The sequence below is a fragment of the Hyla sarda genome, unplaced genomic scaffold (genome assembly GCF_029499605.1).
Source record: "Hyla sarda isolate aHylSar1 unplaced genomic scaffold, aHylSar1.hap1 scaffold_1263, whole genome shotgun sequence".
Classification (NCBI taxonomy): Eukaryota; Metazoa; Chordata; class Amphibia; order Anura; family Hylidae; genus Hyla; species Hyla sarda.
The window spans coordinates 19,900-41,948 of NW_026607885.1; the positions used below are offsets into that span (position 1 = coordinate 19,900).

The window sequence follows — 22,049 nt, forward strand, 5'->3', positions numbered from 1 at the left end:
CGCGCCACACCCCTACCCCTTAATTCCCTGGTTGAACGTGATGGACATATGTCTTTTTTCGACCGTACTAACTATGTAACTATGTAACATAACATGGGGGGGGGGGGTCTCCTGGCTGTTCACACAGGTGTGTCATTGCTGTACATTGACCATGCATTGCTTCTGTGGTATTGCAAAGGCAAAGACAAATGCTTCCAGCCATCCATTGCACTAATGGATTGGTCATCAGCTGGCTGTCTATGTCCCGCATCAATATAGACCAAAGTACAGAGGGTTAGGCTATGCTATTGTGCACCTACCTGATGCATCAGAAGGTGCGAGGCCCTTGCTAAATTCTGTGCACAGACTTTGAGATCTATGCTTTAGACTGTATCTAAACCTGCTCCAACATGGACTGACATTCTGGCCTACTTTCAGCCGATGCGACTTGTCTGTCGCTGAACAGTCGCTTTTTATGTATTCAGCACCTATGTATAATGTTGTAAAAATGCTCTAGAAGCTAAAGTCGCAGAAATGTCACACATATTTGGCCTGCAACTTTCTGTGCGACAAATTCAGACAGGAAAAATCAGTATAAATCCTTAGAAAATTATCCCCCAGTGTCTCCATCTGCTGGCGGTATTGAATAAGCATTGCTGCACTGATGGGGTATGCATTAGACGAAAAAAAAGAAGAAAAAGAAGAATAATACGCCCAGAAAAGAGGCGAAAAGGAGAAAAACGTAAAAAAACGTGAAAAAAAAGTAAGAGGAAGAGAAGGGAAAAAAAGGTGGAAATGGGTTTAAAAGTGATTTCGGCGGAGAAATATATATATATATATATATATATATATATATATATATATATATATATGCGCACACACACACATAGATATAAACGTATTCTCCGTTGAGATATTGCAGCCGCTGCTGTGTCCAGGCCCAGGAGCCTTAGCACTGTGCTGTGATGTCACTCAATACCACTGACATCACTAGGTGTAAACAACATCTCTCCTTTGCTGTGTATGTGACTATGGAGCTGTTTGGTGATGTCGTCTATTACGGCCTTCATAGAAGCAACAGGAGATTGTTGCATCCATCTTGAACCCTCAGAACTACAGTGCTATGATGTCACTCACTTCCACAGGCCTTGCAGAGTGTAAACAACAACAACCCAGCTTTGTTGTGTATGTAACCAAAGGGATTTGTGATGTCACCTAGAACCTTCACAGCAGCGACAGCTTTATGAGGAGCATCAGCACTGCTCTGCCTGAGCAGAACCATCACCGCCATAGGTTGTCAAATAACCCGGATTTAACCCACACAGGTAAGTCCAATGGGGTGCAGGCATGTCCTCTATGCTTACAGCTTCCCGTGGGTGTTGGTTTGATACCGTTTGGGGACAGCCAAGGAGGCATCTGCAGGCAACAAAGGTAGGTGTGTGCTTGTGTGTGTGTTTCCTATGCAGATCCTAAGCCCAGTGTCACATGCAAGTAGGAGGAGTAAGAAGGGTTCCTGGCAAATCCGGGTTATGGATTGCATTTAAAAAGGCCCCGTGGGAGTGCAATGGGCCCCTGTCTTGCTGCTTAGCAATAATGGTATGGGTTTAGGTTCTGCTGTGTGTACTGGTGGTTGACTGCCCCCCAGCCCAGAGTGTGCATGGAAAATTGTCTGGCAGCCTCCCTGACAGCAAGCAGTGATAGTGCCCATGAAGGGGACCTTGTTGGGCCCGCCCCTTTCACGGTTATCGCTTCTCGGCCTTTTGGCTAAGATCAAGTGTAGTATCTGTTCTTATCAGTTTAATATCTGATACGTCCCCTATCTGGGGACCATATATTAAATGGATTTTTGAGAACGGGGGCCGATTTCGAAGCTTGCTTCCGTCGCCCTATGCATTGACCCGATATGGCAGTATCTTCGGGTACAGTGCACCACCCCCTTACAGGGTTAAAAAGAAAGATTCCTACTTTCATTGCTACCTGCTTGCTGGCTAGCCAGCTAGCCAGCCCTGTGGGCCTTGCTGCTGCTGCAGCCAAAAAACAAAAGGTGGTGCTGCTGCTGCTTCTGCTGCTTCTGCTTCTGCTTGTGTCTGGCCCCTGTTGGAGCGTCCAGGCACAGGACTTCTGCTGCTGCTGACTAAATGGCCTCCTTAATTGGATCATTTGAGTAGCCAGCACACCTGTGCAGGTAGGGCATGACATGATAGGCAGCTGCCTTGATAGCGGGTGGGTGCTGAATGTTCCTAATTGACAAAATAAGATTAATGCTTATGAAGAAATATAAAATCTCATCCCTTCCCCAATATCGCGCCACACCCCTACCCCTTAATTCCCTGGTTGAACGTGATGGACATATGTCTTTTTTCGACCGTACTAACTATGTAACTATGTAACATAACATGGGGGGGGGGGGTCTCCTGGCTGTTCACACAGGTGTGTCATTGCTGTACATTGACCATGCATTGCTTCTGTGGTATTGCAAAGGCAAAGACAAATGCTTCCAGCCATCCATTGCACTAATGGATTGGTCATCAGCTGGCTGTCTATGTCCCGCATCAATATAGACCAAAGTACAGAGGGTTAGGCTATGCTATTGTGCACCTACCTGATGCATCAGAAGGTGCGAGGCCCTTGCTAAATTCTGTGCACAGACTTTGAGATCTATGCTTTAGACTGTATCTAAACCTGCTCCAACATGGACTGACATTCTGGCCTACTTTCAGCCGATGCGACTTGTCTGTCGCTGAACAGTCGCTTTTTATGTATTCAGCACCTATGTATAATGTTGTAAAAATGCTCTAGAAGCTAAAGTCGCAGAAATGTCACACATATTTGGCCTGCAACTTTCTGTGCGACAAATTCAGACAGGAAAAATCAGTATAAATCCTTAGAAAATTATCCCCCAGTGTCTCCATCTGCTGGCGGTATTGAATAAGCATTGCTGCACTGATGGGGTATGCATTAGACGAAAAAAAAGAAGAAAAAGAAGAATAATACGCCCAGAAAAGAGGCGAAAAGGAGAAAAACGTAAAAAAACGTGAAAAAAAAGTAAGAGGAAGAGAAGGGAAAAAAAGGTGGAAATGGGTTTAAAAGTGATTTCGGCGGAGAAATATATATATATATATATATATATATATATATATATATATATATGCGCACACACACACATAGATATAAACGTATTCTCCGTTGAGATATTGCAGCCGCTGCTGTGTCCAGGCCCAGGAGCCTTAGCACTGTGCTGTGATGTCACTCAATACCACTGACATCACTAGGTGTAAACAACATCTCTCCTTTGCTGTGTATGTGACTATGGAGCTGTTTGGTGATGTCGTCTATTACGGCCTTCATAGAAGCAACAGGAGATTGTTGCATCCATCTTGAACCCTCAGAACTACAGTGCTATGATGTCACTCACTTCCACAGGCCTTGCAGAGTGTAAACAACAACAACCCAGCTTTGTTGTGTATGTAACCAAAGGGATTTGTGATGTCACCTAGAACCTTCACAGCAGCGACAGCTTTATGAGGAGCATCAGCACTGCTCTGCCTGAGCAGAACCATCACCGCCATAGGTTGTCAAATAACCCGGATTTAACCCACACAGGTAAGTCCAATGGGGTGCAGGCATGTCCTCTATGCTTACAGCTTCCCGTGGGTGTTGGTTTGATACCGTTTGGGGACAGCCAAGGAGGCATCTGCAGGCAACAAAGGTAGGTGTGTGCTTGTGTGTGTGTTTCCTATGCAGATCCTAAGCCCAGTGTCACATGCAAGTAGGAGGAGTAAGAAGGGTTCCTGGCAAATCCGGGTTATGGATTGCATTTAAAAAGGCCCCGTGGGAGTGCAATGGGCCCCTGTCTTGCTGCTTAGCAATAATGGTATGGGTTTAGGTTCTGCTGTGTGTACTGGTGGTTGACTGCCCCCCAGCCCAGAGTGTGCATGGAAAATTGTCTGGCAGCCTCCCTGACAGCAAGCAGTGATAGTGCCCATGAAGGGGACCTTGTTGGGCCCGCCCCTTTCACGGTTATCGCTTCTCGGCCTTTTGGCTAAGATCAAGTGTAGTATCTGTTCTTATCAGTTTAATATCTGATACGTCCCCTATCTGGGGACCATATATTAAATGGATTTTTGAGAACGGGGGCCGATTTCGAAGCTTGCTTCCGTCGCCCTATGCATTGACCCGATATGGCAGTATCTTCGGGTACAGTGCACCACCCCCTTACAGGGTTAAAAAGAAAGATTCCTACTTTCATTGCTACCTGCTTGCTGGCTAGCCAGCTAGCCAGCCCTGTGGGCCTTGCTGCTGCTGCAGCCAAAAAACAAAAGGTGGTGCTGCTGCTGCTTCTGCTGCTTCTGCTTCTGCTTGTGTCTGGCCCCTGTTGGAGCGTCCAGGCACAGGACTTCTGCTGCTGCTGACTAAATGGCCTCCTTAATTGGATCATTTGAGTAGCCAGCACACCTGTGCAGGTAGGGCATGACATGATAGGCAGCTGCCTTGATAGCGGGTGGGTGCTGAATGTTCCTAATTGACAAAATAAGATTAATGCTTATGAAGAAATATAAAATCTCATCCCTTCCCCAATATCGCGCCACACCCCTACCCCTTAATTCCCTGGTTGAACGTGATGGACATATGTCTTTTTTCGACCGTACTAACTATGTAACTATGTAACATAACATGGGGGGGGGGGGTCTCCTGGCTGTTCACACAGGTGTGTCATTGCTGTACATTGACCATGCATTGCTTCTGTGGTATTGCAAAGGCAAAGACAAATGCTTCCAGCCATCCATTGCACTAATGGATTGGTCATCAGCTGGCTGTCTATGTCCCGCATCAATATAGACCAAAGTACAGAGGGTTAGGCTATGCTATTGTGCACCTACCTGATGCATCAGAAGGTGCGAGGCCCTTGCTAAATTCTGTGCACAGACTTTGAGATCTATGCTTTAGACTGTATCTAAACCTGCTCCAACATGGACTGACATTCTGGCCTACTTTCAGCCGATGCGACTTGTCTGTCGCTGAACAGTCGCTTTTTATGTATTCAGCACCTATGTATAATGTTAGTAAAAATGCTCTAGAAGCTAAAGTCGCAGAAATGTCACACATATTTGGCCTGCAACTTTCTGTGCGACAAATTCAGACAGGAAAAATCAGTATAAATCCTTAGAAAATTATCCCCCAGTGTCTCCATCTGCTGGCGGTATTGAATAAGCATTGCTGCACTGATGGGGTATGCATTAGACGAAAAAAAAGAAGAAAAAGAAGAATAATACGCCCAGAAAAGAGGCGAAAAGGAGAAAAACGTAAAAAAACGTGAAAAAAAAGTAAGAGGAAGAGAAGGGAAAAAAAGGTGGAAATGGGTTTAAAAGTGATTTCGGCGGAGAAATATATATATATATATATATATATATATATATATATATATGCGCACACACACACATAGATATAAACGTATTCTCCGTTGAGATATTGCAGCCGCTGCTGTGTCCAGGCCCAGGAGCCTTAGCACTGTGCTGTGATGTCACTCAATACCACTGACATCACTAGGTGTAAACAACATCTCTCCTTTGCTGTGTATGTGACTATGGAGCTGTTTGGTGATGTCGTCTATTACGGCCTTCATAGAAGCAACAGGAGATTGTTGCATCCATCTTGAACCCTCAGAACTACAGTGCTATGATGTCACTCACTTCCACAGGCCTTGCAGAGTGTAAACAACAACAACCCAGCTTTGTTGTGTATGTAACCAAAGGGATTTGTGATGTCACCTAGAACCTTCACAGCAGCGACAGCTTTATGAGGAGCATCAGCACTGCTCTGCCTGAGCAGAACCATCACCGCCATAGGTTGTCAAATAACCCGGATTTAACCCACACAGGTAAGTCCAATGGGGTGCAGGCATGTCCTCTATGCTTACAGCTTCCCGTGGGTGTTGGTTTGATACCGTTTGGGGACAGCCAAGGAGGCATCTGCAGGCAACAAAGGTAGGTGTGTGCTTGTGTGTGTGTTTCCTATGCAGATCCTAAGCCCAGTGTCACATGCAAGTAGGAGGAGTAAGAAGGGTTCCTGGCAAATCCGGGTTATGGATTGCATTTAAAAAGGCCCCGTGGGAGTGCAATGGGCCCGCCCCTGTCTTGCTGCTTAGCAATAATGGTATGGGTTTAGGTTCTGCTGTGTGTACTGGTGGTTGACTGCCCCCCAGCCCAGAGTGTGCATGGAAAATTGTCTGGCAGCCTCCCTGACAGCAAGCAGTGATAGTGCCCATGAAGGGGACCTTGTTGGGCCCGCCCCTTTCACGGTTATCGCTTCTCGGCCTTTTGGCTAAGATCAAGTGTAGTATCTGTTCTTATCAGTTTAATATCTGATACGTCCCCTATCTGGGGACCATATATTAAATGGATTTTTGAGAACGGGGGCCGATTTCGAAGCTTGCTTCCGTCGCCCTATGCATTGACCCGATATGGCAGTATCTTCGGGTACAGTGCACCACCCCCTTACAGGGTTAAAAAGAAAGATTCCTACTTTCATTGCTACCTGCTTGCTGGCTAGCCAGCTAGCCAGCCCTGTGGGCCTTGCTGCTGCTGCAGCCAAAAAACAAAAGGTGGTGCTGCTGCTGCTTCTGCTGCTTCTGCTTCTGCTTGTGTCTGGCCCCTGTTGGAGCGTCCAGGCACAGGACTTCTGCTGCTGCTGACTAAATGGCCTCCTTAATTGGATCATTTGAGTAGCCAGCACACCTGTGCAGGTAGGGCATGACATGATAGGCAGCTGCCTTGATAGCGGGTGGGTGCTGAATGTTCCTAATTGACAAAATAAGATTAATGCTTATGAAGAAATATAAAATCTCATCCCTTCCCCAATATCGCGCCACACCCCTACCCCTTAATTCCCTGGTTGAACGTGATGGACATATGTCTTTTTTCGACCGTACTAACTATGTAACTATGTAACATAACATGGGGGGGGGGGGTCTCCTGGCTGTTCACACAGGTGTGTCATTGCTGTACATTGACCATGCATTGCTTCTGTGGTATTGCAAAGGCAAAGACAAATGCTTCCAGCCATCCATTGCACTAATGGATTGGTCATCAGCTGGCTGTCTATGTCCCGCATCAATATAGACCAAAGTACAGAGGGTTAGGCTATGCTATTGTGCACCTACCTGATGCATCAGAAGGTGCGAGGCCCTTGCTAAATTCTGTGCACAGACTTTGAGATCTATGCTTTAGACTGTATCTAAACCTGCTCCAACATGGACTGACATTCTGGCCTACTTTCAGCCGATGCGACTTGTCTGTCGCTGAACAGTCGCTTTTTATGTATTCAGCACCTATGTATAATGTTGTAAAAATGCTCTAGAAGCTAAAGTCGCAGAAATGTCACACATATTTGGCCTGCAACTTTCTGTGCGACAAATTCAGACAGGAAAAATCAGTATAAATCCTTAGAAAATTATCCCCCAGTGTCTCCATCTGCTGGCGGTATTGAATAAGCATTGCTGCACTGATGGGGTATGCATTAGACGAAAAAAAAGAAGAAAAAGAAGAATAATACGCCCAGAAAAGAGGCGAAAAGGAGAAAAACGTAAAAAAACGTGAAAAAAAAGTAAGAGGAAGAGAAGGGAAAAAAAGGTGGAAATGGGTTTGTTTAAAAGTGATTTCGGCGGAGAAATATATATATATATATATATATATATATATATATATATATATATGCGCACACACACACATAGATATAAACGTATTCTCCGTTGAGATATTGCAGCCGCTGCTGTGTCCAGGCCCAGGAGCCTTAGCACTGTGCTGTGATGTCACTCAATACCACTGACATCACTAGGTGTAAACAACATCTCTCCTTTGCTGTGTATGTGACTATGGAGCTGTTTGGTGATGTCGTCTATTACGGCCTTCATAGAAGCAACAGGAGATTGTTGCATCCATCTTGAACCCTCAGAACTACAGTGCTATGATGTCACTCACTTCCACAGGCCTTGCAGAGTGTAAACAACAACAACCCAGCTTTGTTGTGTATGTAACCAAAGGGATTTGTGATGTCACCTAGAACCTTCACAGCAGCGACAGCTTTATGAGGAGCATCAGCACTGCTCTGCCTGAGCAGAACCATCACCGCCATAGGTTGTCAAATAACCCGGATTTAACCCACACAGGTAAGTCCAATGGGGTGCAGGCATGTCCTCTATGCTTACAGCTTCCCGTGGGTGTTGGTTTGATACCGTTTGGGGACAGCCAAGGAGGCATCTGCAGGCAACAAAGGTAGGTGTGTGCTTGTGTGTGTGTTTCCTATGCAGATCCTAAGCCCAGTGTCACATGCAAGTAGGAGGAGTAAGAAGGGTTCCTGGCAAATCCGGGTTATGGATTGCATTTAAAAAGGCCCCGTGGGAGTGCAATGGGCCCCTGTCTTGCTGCTTAGCAATAATGGTATGGGTTTAGGTTCTGCTGTGTGTACTGGTGGTTGACTGCCCCCCAGCCCAGAGTGTGCATGGAAAATTGTCTGGCAGCCTCCCTGACAGCAAGCAGTGATAGTGCCCATGAAGGGGACCTTGTTGGGCCCGCCCCTTTCACGGTTATCGCTTCTCGGCCTTTTGGCTAAGATCAAGTGTAGTATCTGTTCTTATCAGTTTAATATCTGATACGTCCCCTATCTGGGGACCATATATTAAATGGATTTTTGAGAACGGGGGCCGATTTCGAAGCTTGCTTCCGTCGCCCTATGCATTGACCCGATATGGCAGTATCTTCGGGTACAGTGCACCACCCCCTTACAGGGTTAAAAAGAAAGATTCCTACTTTCATTGCTACCTGCTTGCTGGCTAGCCAGCTAGCCAGCCCTGTGGGCCTTGCTGCTGCTGCAGCCAAAAAACAAAAGGTGGTGCTGCTGCTGCTTCTGCTGCTTCTGCTTCTGCTTGTGTCTGGCCCCTGTTGGAGCGTCCAGGCACAGGACTTCTGCTGCTGCTGACTAAATGGCCTCCTTAATTGGATCATTTGAGTAGCCAGCACACCTGTGCAGGTAGGGCATGACATGATAGGCAGCTGCCTTGATAGCGGGTGGGTGCTGAATGTTCCTAATTGACAAAATAAGATTAATGCTTATGAAGAAATATAAAATCTCATCCCTTCCCCAATATCGCGCCACACCCCTACCCCTTAATTCCCTGGTTGAACGTGATGGACATATGTCTTTTTTCGACCGTACTAACTATGTAACTATGTAACATAACATGGGGGGGGGGGGGTCTCCTGGCTGTTCACACAGGTGTGTCATTGCTGTACATTGACCATGCATTGCTTCTGTGGTATTGCAAAGGCAAAGACAAATGCTTCCAGCCATCCATTGCACTAATGGATTGGTCATCAGCTGGCTGTCTATGTCCCGCATCAATATAGACCAAAGTACAGAGGGTTAGGCTATGCTATTGTGCACCTACCTGATGCATCAGAAGGTGCGAGGCCCTTGCTAAATTCTGTGCACAGACTTTGAGATCTATGCTTTAGACTGTATCTAAACCTGCTCCAACATGGACTGACATTCTGGCCTACTTTCAGCCGATGCGACTTGTCTGTCGCTGAACAGTCGCTTTTTATGTATTCAGCACCTATGTATAATGTTGTAAAAATGCTCTAGAAGCTAAAGTCGCAGAAATGTCACACATATTTGGCCTGCAACTTTCTGTGCGACAAATTCAGACAGGAAAAATCAGTATAAATCCTTAGAAAATTATCCCCCAGTGTCTCCATCTGCTGGCGGTATTGAATAAGCATTGCTGCACTGATGGGGTATGCATTAGACGAAAAAAAAGAAGAAAAAGAAGAATAATACGCCCAGAAAAGAGGCGAAAAGGAGAAAAACGTAAAAAAACGTGAAAAAAAAGTAAGAGGAAGAGAAGGGAAAAAAAGGTGGAAATGGGTTTAAAAGTGATTTCGGCGGAGAAATATATATATATATATATATATATATATATATATATATATATATATATGCGCACACACACACATAGATATAAACGTATTCTCCGTTGAGATATTGCAGCCGCTGCTGTGTCCAGGCCCAGGAGCCTTAGCACTGTGCTGTGATGTCACTCAATACCACTGACATCACTAGGTGTAAACAACATCTCTCCTTTGCTGTGTATGTGACTATGGAGCTGTTTGGTGATGTCGTCTATTACGGCCTTCATAGAAGCAACAGGAGATTGTTGCATCCATCTTGAACCCTCAGAACTACAGTGCTATGATGTCACTCACTTCCACAGGCCTTGCAGAGTGTAAACAACAACAACCCAGCTTTGTTGTGTATGTAACCAAAGGGATTTGTGATGTCACCTAGAACCTTCACAGCAGCGACAGCTTTATGAGGAGCATCAGCACTGCTCTGCCTGAGCAGAACCATCACCGCCATAGGTTGTCAAATAACCCGGATTTAACCCACACAGGTAAGTCCAATGGGGTGCAGGCATGTCCTCTATGCTTACAGCTTCCCGTGGGTGTTGGTTTGATACCGTTTGGGGACAGCCAAGGAGGCATCTGCAGGCAACAAAGGTAGGTGTGTGCTTGTGTGTGTGTTTCCTATGCAGATCCTAAGCCCAGTGTCACATGCAAGTAGGAGGAGTAAGAAGGGTTCCTGGCAAATCCGGGTTATGGATTGCATTTAAAAAGGCCCCGTGGGAGTGCAATGGGCCCCTGTCTTGCTGCTTAGCAATAATGGTATGGGTTTAGGTTCTGCTGTGTGTACTGGTGGTTGACTGCCCCCCAGCCCAGAGTGTGCATGGAAAATTGTCTGGCAGCCTCCCTGACAGCAAGCAGTGATAGTGCCCATGAAGGGGACCTTGTTGGGCCCGCCCCTTTCACGGTTATCGCTTCTCGGCCTTTTGGCTAAGATCAAGTGTAGTATCTGTTCTTATCAGTTTAATATCTGATACGTCCCCTATCTGGGGACCATATATTAAATGGATTTTTGAGAACGGGGGCCGATTTCGAAGCTTGCTTCCGTCGCCCTATGCATTGACCCGATATGGCAGTATCTTCGGGTACAGTGCACCACCCCCTTACAGGGTTAAAAAGAAAGATTCCTACTTTCATTGCTACCTGCTTGCTGGCTAGCCAGCTAGCCAGCCCTGTGGGCCTTGCTGCTGCTGCAGCCAAAAAACAAAAGGTGGTGCTGCTGCTGCTTCTGCTGCTTCTGCTTCTGCTTGTGTCTGGCCCCTGTTGGAGCGTCCAGGCACAGGACTTCTGCTGCTGCTGACTAAATGGCCTCCTTAATTGGATCATTTGAGTAGCCAGCACACCTGTGCAGGTAGGGCATGACATGATAGGCAGCTGCCTTGATAGCGGGTGGGTGCTGAATGTTCCTAATTGACAAAATAAGATTAATGCTTATGAAGAAATATAAAATCTCATCCCTTCCCCAATATCGCGCCACACCCCTACCCCTTAATTCCCTGGTTGAACGTGATGGACATATGTCTTTTTTCGACCGTACTAACTATGTAACTATGTAACATAACATGGGGGGGGGGGGGTCTCCTGGCTGTTCACACAGGTGTGTCATTGCTGTACATTGACCATGCATTGCTTCTGTGGTATTGCAAAGGCAAAGACAAATGCTTCCAGCCATCCATTGCACTAATGGATTGGTCATCAGCTGGCTGTCTATGTCCCGCATCAATATAGACCAAAGTACAGAGGGTTAGGCTATGCTATTGTGCACCTACCTGATGCATCAGAAGGTGCGAGGCCCTTGCTAAATTCTGTGCACAGACTTTGAGATCTATGCTTTAGACTGTATCTAAACCTGCTCCAACATGGACTGACATTCTGGCCTACTTTCAGCCGATGCGACTTGTCTGTCGCTGAACAGTCGCTTTTTATGTATTCAGCACCTATGTATAATGTTGTAAAAATGCTCTAGAAGCTAAAGTCGCAGAAATGTCACACATATTTGGCCTGCAACTTTCTGTGCGACAAATTCAGACAGGAAAAATCAGTATAAATCCTTAGAAAATTATCCCCCAGTGTCTCCATCTGCTGGCGGTATTGAATAAGCATTGCTGCACTGATGGGGTATGCATTAGACGAAAAAAAAGAAGAAAAAGAAGAATAATACGCCCAGAAAAGAGGCGAAAAGGAGAAAAACGTAAAAAAACGTGAAAAAAAAGTAAGAGGAAGAGAAGGGAAAAAAAGGTGGAAATGGGTTTAAAAGTGATTTCGGCGGAGAAATATATATATATATATATATATATATATATATATATATATATATATGCGCACACACACACATAGATATAAACGTATTCTCCGTTGAGATATTGCAGCCGCTGCTGTGTCCAGGCCCAGGAGCCTTAGCACTGTGCTGTGATGTCACTCAATACCACTGACATCACTAGGTGTAAACAACATCTCTCCTTTGCTGTGTATGTGACTATGGAGCTGTTTGGTGATGTCGTCTATTACGGCCTTCATAGAAGCAACAGGAGATTGTTGCATCCATCTTGAACCCTCAGAACTACAGTGCTATGATGTCACTCACTTCCACAGGCCTTGCAGAGTGTAAACAACAACAACCCAGCTTTGTTGTGTATGTAACCAAAGGGATTTGTGATGTCACCTAGAACCTTCACAGCAGCGACAGCTTTATGAGGAGCATCAGCACTGCTCTGCCTGAGCAGAACCATCACCGCCATAGGTTGTCAAATAACCCGGATTTAACCCACACAGGTAAGTCCAATGGGGTGCAGGCATGTCCTCTATGCTTACAGCTTCCCGTGGGTGTTGGTTTGATACCGTTTGGGGACAGCCAAGGAGGCATCTGCAGGCAACAAAGGTAGGTGTGTGCTTGTGTGTGTGTTTCCTATGCAGATCCTAAGCCCAGTGTCACATGCAAGTAGGAGGAGTAAGAAGGGTTCCTGGCAAATCCGGGTTATGGATTGCATTTAAAAAGGCCCCGTGGGAGTGCAATGGGCCCCTGTCTTGCTGCTTAGCAATAATGGTATGGGTTTAGGTTCTGCTGTGTGTACTGGTGGTTGACTGCCCCCCAGCCCAGAGTGTGCATGGAAAATTGTCTGGCAGCCTCCCTGACAGCAAGCAGTGATAGTGCCCATGAAGGGGACCTTGTTGGGCCCGCCCCTTTCACGGTTATCGCTTCTCGGCCTTTTGGCTAAGATCAAGTGTAGTATCTGTTCTTATCAGTTTAATATCTGATACGTCCCCTATCTGGGGACCATATATTAAATGGATTTTTGAGAACGGGGGCCGATTTCGAAGCTTGCTTCCGTCGCCCTATGCATTGACCCGATATGGCAGTATCTTCGGGTACAGTGCACCACCCCCTTACAGGGTTAAAAAGAAAGATTCCTACTTTCATTGCTACCTGCTTGCTGGCTAGCCAGCTAGCCAGCCCTGTGGGCCTTGCTGCTGCTGCAGCCAAAAAACAAAAGGTGGTGCTGCTGCTGCTTCTGCTGCTTCTGCTTCTGCTTGTGTCTGGCCCCTGTTGGAGCGTCCAGGCACAGGACTTCTGCTGCTGCTGACTAAATGGCCTCCTTAATTGGATCATTTGAGTAGCCAGCACACCTGTGCAGGTAGGGCATGACATGATAGGCAGCTGCCTTGATAGCGGGTGGGTGCTGAATGTTCCTAATTGACAAAATAAGATTAATGCTTATGAAGAAATATAAAATCTCATCCCTTCCCCAATATCGCGCCACACCCCTACCCCTTAATTCCCTGGTTGAACGTGATGGACATATGTCTTTTTTCGACCGTACTAACTATGTAACTATGTAACATAACATGGGGGGGGGGGGGGGGGGGTCTCCTGGCTGTTCACACAGGTGTGTCATTGCTGTACATTGACCATGCATTGCTTCTGTGGTATTGCAAAGGCAAAGACAAATGCTTCCAGCCATCCATTGCACTAATGGATTGGTCATCAGCTGGCTGTCTATGTCCCGCATCAATATAGACCAAAGTACAGAGGGTTAGGCTATGCTATTGTGCACCTACCTGATGCATCAGAAGGTGCGAGGCCCTTGCTAAATTCTGTGCACAGACTTTGAGATCTATGCTTTAGACTGTATCTAAACCTGCTCCAACATGGACTGACATTCTGGCCTACTTTCAGCCGATGCGACTTGTCTGTTGCTGAACAGTCGCTTTTTATGTATTCAGCACCTATGTATAATGTTGTAAAAATGCTCTAGAAGCTAAAGTCGCAGAAATGTCACACATATTTGGCCTGCAACTTTCTGTGCGACAAATTCAGACAGGAAAAATCAGTATAAATCCTTAGAAAATTATCCCCCAGTGTCTCCATCTGCTGGCGGTATTGAATAAGCATTGCTGCACTGATGGGGTATGCATTAGACGAAAAAAAAGAAGAAAAAGAAGAATAATACGCCCAGAAAAGAGGCGAAAAGGAGAAAAACGTAAAAAAACGTGAAAAAAAAGTAAGAGGAAGAGAAGGGAAAAAAAGGTGGAAATGGGTTTAAAAGTGATTTCGGCGGAGATATATATATATATATATATATATATATATATATATATATATATATATGCGCACACACACACATAGATATAAACGTATTCTCCGTTGAGATATTGCAGCCGCTGCTGTGTCCAGGCCCAGGAGCCTTAGCACTGTGCTGTGATGTCACTCAATACCACTGACATCACTAGGTGTAAACAACATCTCTCCTTTGCTGTGTATGTGACTATGGAGCTGTTTGGTGATGTCGTCTATTACGGCCTTCATAGAAGCAACAGGAGATTGTTGCATCCATCTTGAACCCTCAGAACTACAGTGCTATGATGTCACTCACTTCCACAGGCCTTGCAGAGTGTAAACAACAACAACCCAGCTTTGTTGTGTATGTAACCAAAGGGATTTGTGATGTCACCTAGAACCTTCACAGCAGCGACAGCTTTATGAGGAGCATCAGCACTGCTCTGCCTGAGCAGAACCATCACCGCCATAGGTTGTCAAATAACCCGGATTTAACCCACACAGGTAAGTCCAATGGGGTGCAGGCATGTCCTCTATGCTTACAGCTTCCCGTGGGTGTTGGTTTGATACCGTTTGGGGACAGCCAAGGAGGCATCTGCAGGCAACAAAGGTAGGTGTGTGCTTGTGTGTGTGTTTCCTATGCAGATCCTAAGCCCAGTGTCACATGCAAGTAGGAGGAGTAAGAAGGGTTCCTGGCAAATCCGGGTTATGGATTGCATTTAAAAAGGCCCCGTGGGAGTGCAATGGGCCCCTGTCTTGCTGCTTAGCAATAATGGTATGGGTTTAGGTTCTGCTGTGTGTACTGGTGGTTGACTGCCCCCCAGCCCAGAGTGTGCATGGAAAATTGTCTGGCAGCCTCCCTGACAGCAAGCAGTGATAGTGCCCATGAAGGGGACCTTGTTGGGCCCGCCCCTTTCACGGTTATCGCTTCTCGGCCTTTTGGCTAAGATCAAGTGTAGTATCTGTTCTTATCAGTTTAATATCTGATACGTCCCCTATCTGGGGACCATATATTAAATGGATTTTTGAGAACGGGGGCCGATTTCGAAGCTTGCTTCCGTCGCCCTATGCATTGACCCGATATGGCAGTATCTTCGGGTACAGTGCACCACCCCCTTACAGGGTTAAAAAGAAAGATTCCTACTTTCATTGCTACCTGCTTGCTGGCTAGCCAGCTAGCCAGCCCTGTGGGCCTTGCTGCTGCTGCAGCCAAAAAACAAAAGGTGGTGCTGCTGCTGCTTCTGCTGCTTCTGCTTCTGCTTGTGTCTGGCCCCTGTTGGAGCGTCCAGGCACAGGACTTCTGCTGCTGCTGACTAAATGGCCTCCTTAATTGGATCATTTGAGTAGCCAGCACACCTGTGCAGGTAGGGCATGACATGATAGGCAGCTGCCTTGATAGCGGGTGGGTGCTGAATGTTCCTAATTGACAAAATAAGATTAATGCTTATGAAGAAATATAAAATCTCATCCCTTCCCCAATATCGCGCCACACCCCTACCCCTTAATTCCCTGGTTGAACGTGATGGACATATGTCTTTTTTCGACCGTACTAACTATGTAACTATGTAACATAACATGGGGGGGGGGGGGTCTCCTGGCTGTTCACACAGGTGTGTCATTGCTGTACATTGACCATGCATTGCTTCTGTGGTATTGCAAAGGCAAAGACAAATGCTTCCAGCCATCCATTGCACTAATGGATTGGTCATCAGCTGGCTGTCTATGTCCCGCATCAATATAGACCAAAGTACAGAGGGTTAGGCTATGCTATTGTGCACCTACCTGATGCATCAGAAGGTGCGAGGCCCTTGCTAAATTCTGTGCACAGACTTTGAGATCTATGCTTTAGACTGTATCTAAACCTGCTCCAACATGGACTGACATTCTGGCCTACTTTCAGCCGATGCGACTTGTCTGTCGCTGAACAGTCGCTTTTTATGTATTCAGCACCTATGTATAATGTTGTAAAAATGCTCTAGAAGCTAAAGTCGCAGAAATGTCACACATATTTGGCCTGCAACTTTCTGTGCGACAAATTCAGACAGGAAAAATCAGTATAAATCCTTAGAAAATTATCCCCCAGTGTCTCCATCTGCTGGCGGTATTGAATAAGCATTGCTGCACTGATGGGGTATGCATTAGACGAAAAAAAAGAAGAAAAAGAAGAATAATACGCCCAGAAAAGAGGCGAAAAGGAGAAAAACGTAAAAAAACGTGAAAAAAAAGTAAGAGGAAGAAGGGAAAAAAAGGTGGAAATGGGTTTAAAAGTGATTTCGGCGGAGAAATATATATATATATATATATATATATATATATATATATATATATATGCGCACACACACACATAGATATAAACGTATTCTCCGTTGAGATATTGCAGCCGCTGCTGTGTCCAGGCCCAGGAGCCTTAGCACTGTGCTGTGATGTCACTCAATACCACTGACATCACTAGGTGTAAACAACATCTCTCCTTTGCTGTGTATGTGACTATGGAGCTGTTTGGTGATGTCGTCTATTACGGCCTTCATAGAAGCAACAGGAGATTGTTGCATCCATCTTGAACCCTCAGAACTACAGTGCTATGATGTCACTCACTTCCACAGGCCTTGCAGAGTGTAAACAACAACAACCCAGCTTTGTTGTGTATGTAACCAAAGGGATTTGTGATGTCACCTAGAACCTTCACAGCAGCGACAGCTTTATGAGGAGCATCAGCACTGCTCTGCCTGAGCAGAACCATCACCGCCATAGGTTGTCAAATAACCCGGATTTAACCCACACAGGTAAGTCCAATGGGGTGCAGGCATGTCCTCTATGCTTACAGCTTCCCGTGGGTGTTGGTTTGATACCGTTTGGGGACAGCCAAGGAGGCATCTGCAGGCAACAAAGGTAGGTGTGTGCTTGTGTGTGTGTTTCCTATGCAGATCCTAAGCCCAGTGTCACATGCAAGTAGGAGGAGTAAGAAGGGTTCCTGGCAAATCCGGGTTATGGATTGCATTTAAAAAGGCCCCGTGGGAGTGCAATGGGCCCCTGTCTTGCTGCTTAGCAATAATGGTATGGGTTTAGGTTCTGCTGTGTGTACTGGTGGTTGACTGCCCCCCAGCCCAGAGTGTGCATGGAAAATTGTCTGGCAGCCTCCCTGACAGCAAGCAGTGATAGTGCCCATGAAGGGGACCTTGTTGGGCCCGCCCCTTTCACGGTTATCGCTTCTCGGCCTTTTGGCTAAGATCAAGTGTAGTATCTGTTCTTATCAGTTTAATATCTGATACGTCCCCTATCTGGGGACCATATATTAAATGGATTTTTGAGAACGGGGGCCGATTTCGAAGCTTGCTTCCGTCGCCCTATGCATTGACCCGATATGGCAGTATCTTCGGGTACAGTGCACCACCCCCTTACAGGGTTAAAAAGAAAGATTCCTACTTTCATTGCTACCTGCTTGCTGGCTAGCCAGCTAGCCAGCCCTGTGGGCCTTGCTGCTGCTGCAGCCAAAAAACAAAAGGTGGTGCTGCTGCTGCTTCTGCTGCTTCTGCTTCTGCTTGTGTCTGGCCCCTGTTGGAGCGTCCAGGCACAGGACTTCTGCTGCTGCTGACTAAATGGCCTCCTTAATTGGATCATTTGAGTAGCCAGCACACCTGTGCAGGTAGGGCATGACATGATAGGCAGCTGCCTTGATAGCGGGTGGGTGCTGAATGTTCCTAATTGACAAAATAAGATTAATGCTTATGAAGAAATATAAAATCTCATCCCTTCCCCAATATCGCGCCACACCCCTACCCCTTAATTCCCTGGTTGAACGTGATGGACATATGTCTTTTTTCGACCGTACTAACTATGTAACTATGTAACATAACATGGGGGGGGGGGGGGTCTCCTGGCTGTTCACACAGGTGTGTCATTGCTGTACATTGACCATGCATTGCTTCTGTGGTATTGCAAAGGCAAAGACAAATGCTTCCAGCCATCCATTGCACTAATGGATTGGTCATCAGCTGGCTGTCTATGTCCCGCATCAATATAGACCAAAGTACAGAGGGTTAGGCTATGCTATTGTGCACCTACCTGATGCATCAGAAGGTGCGAGGCCCTTGCTAAATTCTGTGCACAGACTTTGAGATCTATGCTTTAGACTGTATCTAAACCTGCTCCAACATGGACTGACATTCTGGCCTACTTTCAGCCGATGCGACTTGTCTGTCGCTGAACAGTCGCTTTTTATGTATTCAGCACCTATGTATAATGTTGTAAAAATGCTCTAGAAGCTAAAGTCGCAGAAATGTCACACATATTTGGCCTGCAACTTTCTGTGCGACAAATTCAGACAGGAAAAATCAGTATAAATCCTTAGAAAATTATCCCCCAGTGTCTCCATCTGCTGGCGGTATTGAATAAGCATTGCTGCACTGATGGGGTATGCATTAGACGAAAAAAAAGAAGAAAAAGAAGAATAATACGCCCAGAAAAGAGGCGAAAAGGAGAAAAACGTAAAAAAACGTGAAAAAAAAGTAAGAGGAAGAGAAGGGAAAAAAAGGTGGAAATGGGTTTAAAAGTGATTTCGGCGGAGATATATATATATATATATATATATATATATATATATATATATATATGCGCACACACACACATAGATATAAACGTATTCTCCGTTGAGATATTGCAGCCGCTGCTGTGTCCAGGCCCAGGAGCCTTAGCACTGTGCTGTGATGTCACTCAATACCACTGACATCACTAGGTGTAAACAACATCTCTCCTTTGCTGTGTATGTGACTATGGAGCTGTTTGGTGATGTCGTCTATTACGGCCTTCATAGAAGCAACAGGAGATTGTTGCATCCATCTTGAACCCTCAGAACTACAGTGCTATGATGTCACTCACTTCCACAGGCCTTGCAGAGTGTAAACAACAACAACCCAGCTTTGTTGTGTATGTAACCAAAGGGATTTGTGATGTCACCTAGAACCTTCACAGCAGCGACAGCTTTATGAGGAGCATCAGCACTGCTCTGCCTGAGCAGAACCATCACCGCCATAGGTTGTCAAATAACCCGGATTTAACCCACACAGGTAAGTCCAATGGGGTGCAGGCATGTCCTCTATGCTTACAGCTTCCCGTGGGTGTTGGTTTGATACCGTTTGGGGACAGCCAAGGAGGCATCTGCAGGCAACAAAGGTAGGTGTGTGCTTGTGTGTGTGTTTCCTATGCAGATCCTAAGCCCAGTGTCACATGCAAGTAGGAGGAGTAAGAAGGGTTCCTGGCAAATCCGGGTTATGGATTGCATTTAAAAAGGCCCCGTGGGAGTGCAATGGGCCCCTGTCTTGCTGCTTAGCAATAATGGTATGGGTTTAGGTTCTGCTGTGTGTACTGGTGGTTGACTGCCCCCCAGCCCAGAGTGTGCATGGAAAATTGTCTGGCAGCCTCCCTGACAGCAAGCAGTGATAGTGCCCATGAAGGGGACCTTGTTGGGCCCGCCCCTTTCACGGTTATCGCTTCTCGGCCTTTTGGCTAAGATCAAGTGTAGTATCTGTTCTTATCAGTTTAATATCTGATACGTCCCCTATCTGGGGACCATATATTAAATGGATTTTTGAGAACGGGGGCCGATTTCGAAGCTTGCTTCCGTCGCCCTATGCATTGACCCGATATGGCAGTATCTTCGGGTACAGTGCACCACCCCCTTACAGGGTTAAAAAGAAAGATTCCTACTTTCATTGCTACCTGCTTGCTGGCTAGCCAGCTAGCCAGCCCTGTGGGCCTTGCTGCTGCTGCAGCCAAAAAACAAAAGGTGGTGCTGCTGCTGCTTCTGCTGCTTCTGCTGCTTCTGCTTCTGCTTGTGTCTGGCCCCTGTTGGAGCGTCCAGGCACAGGACTTCTGCTGCTGCTGACTAAATGGCCTCCTTAATTGGATCATTTGAGTAGCCAGCACACCTGTGCAGGTAGGGCATGACATGATAGGCAGCTGCCTTGATAGCGGGTGGGTGCTGAATGTTCCTAATTGACAAAATAAGATTAATGCTTATGAAGAAATATAAAATCTCATCCCTTCCCCAATATCGCGCCACACCCCTACCCCTTAATTCCCTGGTTGAACGTGATGGACATATGTCTTTTTTCGACCGTACTAACTATGTAACTATGTAACATAACATGGGGGGGGGGGGGGGTCTCCTGGCTGTTCACACAGGTGTGTCATTGCTGTACATTGACCATGCATTGCTTCTGTGGTATTGCAAAGGCAAAGACAAATGCTTCCAGCCATCCATTGCACTAATGGATTGGTCATCAGCTGGCTGTCTATGTCCCGCATCAATATAGACCAAAGTACAGAGGGTTAGGCTATGCTATTGTGCACCTACCTGATGCATCAGAAGGTGCGAGGCCCTTGCTAAATTCTGTGCACAGACTTTGAGATCTATGCTTTAGACTGTATCTAAACCTGCTCCAACATGGACTGACATTCTGGCCTACTTTCAGCCGATGCGACTTGTCTGTCGCTGAACAGTCGCTTTTTATGTATTCAGCACCTATGTATAATGTTGTAAAAATGCTCTAGAAGCTAAAGTCGCAGAAATGTCACACATATTTGGCCTGCAACTTTCTGTGCGACAAATTCAGACAGGAAAAATCAGTATAAATCCTTAGAAAATTATCCCCCAGTGTCTCCATCTGCTGGCGGTATTGAATAAGCATTGCTGCACTGATGGGGTATGCATTAGACGAAAAAAAAGAAGAAAAAGAAGAATAATACGCCCAGAAAAGAGGCGAAAAGGAGAAAAACGTAAAAAAACGTGAAAAAAAAGTAAGAGGAAGAGAAGGGAAAAAAAGGTGGAAATGGGTTTAAAAGTGATTTCGGCGGAGAAATATATATATATATATATATATATATATATATATATATATATATGCGCACACACACACATAGATATAAACGTATTCTCCGTTGAGATATTGCAGCCGCTGCTGTGTCCAGGCCCAGGAGCCTTAGCACTGTGCTGTGATGTCACTCAATACCACTGACATCACTAGGTGTAAACAACATCTCTCCTTTGCTGTGTATGTGACTATGGAGCTGTTTGGTGATGTCGTCTATTACGGCCTTCATAGAAGCAACAGGAGATTGTTGCATCCATCTTGAACCCTCAGAACTACAGTGCTATGATGTCACTCACTTCCACAGGCCTTGCAGAGTGTAAACAACAACAACCCAGCTTTGTTGTGTATGTAACCAAAGGGATTTGTGATGTCACCTAGAACCTTCACAGCAGCGACAGCTTTATGAGGAGCATCAGCACTGCTCTGCCTGAGCAGAACCATCACCGCCATAGGTTGTCAAATAACCCGGATTTAACCCACACAGGTAAGTCCAATGGGGTGCAGGCATGTCCTCTATGCTTACAGCTTCCCGTGGGTGTTGGTTTGATACCGTTTGGGGACAGCCAAGGAGGCATCTGCAGGCAACAAAGGTAGGTGTGTGCTTGTGTGTGTGTTTCCTATGCAGATCCTAAGCCCAGTGTCACATGCAAGTAGGAGGAGTAAGAAGGGTTCCTGGCAAATCCGGGTTAT

The 22,049-nt window shown here is 46.0% G+C and overlaps 9 non-coding genes across 9 annotated transcripts; all 9 read left to right on the forward strand.

Annotated features, from left to right (window-relative positions):
* Positions 1–1,723: 1,723 nt before the first annotated feature.
* Positions 1,724–1,914, forward strand: LOC130304091 (U2 spliceosomal RNA). The gene has a single exon (XR_008853897.1). It is a non-coding gene; the product is annotated as a U2 spliceosomal RNA (small nuclear RNA).
* Positions 1,915–4,001: 2,087 nt separating this feature from the next.
* Positions 4,002–4,192, forward strand: LOC130304092 (U2 spliceosomal RNA). Its single transcript, XR_008853898.1, has one exon. It is a non-coding gene; the product is annotated as a U2 spliceosomal RNA (small nuclear RNA).
* A 2,088-nt stretch (positions 4,193–6,280) lies between these two features.
* LOC130304093 (U2 spliceosomal RNA) lies at positions 6,281–6,471 on the forward strand. The gene has a single exon (XR_008853899.1). It is a non-coding gene; the product is annotated as a U2 spliceosomal RNA (small nuclear RNA).
* Positions 6,472–8,562: 2,091 nt separating this feature from the next.
* Positions 8,563–8,753, forward strand: LOC130304094 (U2 spliceosomal RNA). The gene has a single exon (XR_008853900.1). It is a non-coding gene; the product is annotated as a U2 spliceosomal RNA (small nuclear RNA).
* Positions 8,754–10,845: 2,092 nt separating this feature from the next.
* Positions 10,846–11,036, forward strand: LOC130304095 (U2 spliceosomal RNA). The gene has a single exon (XR_008853901.1). It is a non-coding gene; the product is annotated as a U2 spliceosomal RNA (small nuclear RNA).
* Positions 11,037–13,126: 2,090 nt separating this feature from the next.
* LOC130304096 (U2 spliceosomal RNA) lies at positions 13,127–13,317 on the forward strand. Its single transcript, XR_008853902.1, has one exon. It is a non-coding gene; the product is annotated as a U2 spliceosomal RNA (small nuclear RNA).
* A 2,096-nt stretch (positions 13,318–15,413) lies between these two features.
* On the forward strand, positions 15,414–15,604 carry LOC130304098 (U2 spliceosomal RNA). Its single transcript, XR_008853904.1, has one exon. It is a non-coding gene; the product is annotated as a U2 spliceosomal RNA (small nuclear RNA).
* Positions 15,605–17,692: 2,088 nt separating this feature from the next.
* Positions 17,693–17,883, forward strand: LOC130304099 (U2 spliceosomal RNA). The gene has a single exon (XR_008853905.1). It is a non-coding gene; the product is annotated as a U2 spliceosomal RNA (small nuclear RNA).
* A 2,089-nt stretch (positions 17,884–19,972) lies between these two features.
* LOC130304100 (U2 spliceosomal RNA) lies at positions 19,973–20,163 on the forward strand. Its single transcript, XR_008853906.1, has one exon. It is a non-coding gene; the product is annotated as a U2 spliceosomal RNA (small nuclear RNA).
* The last annotated feature ends 1,886 nt before the right edge of the window (positions 20,164–22,049 follow it).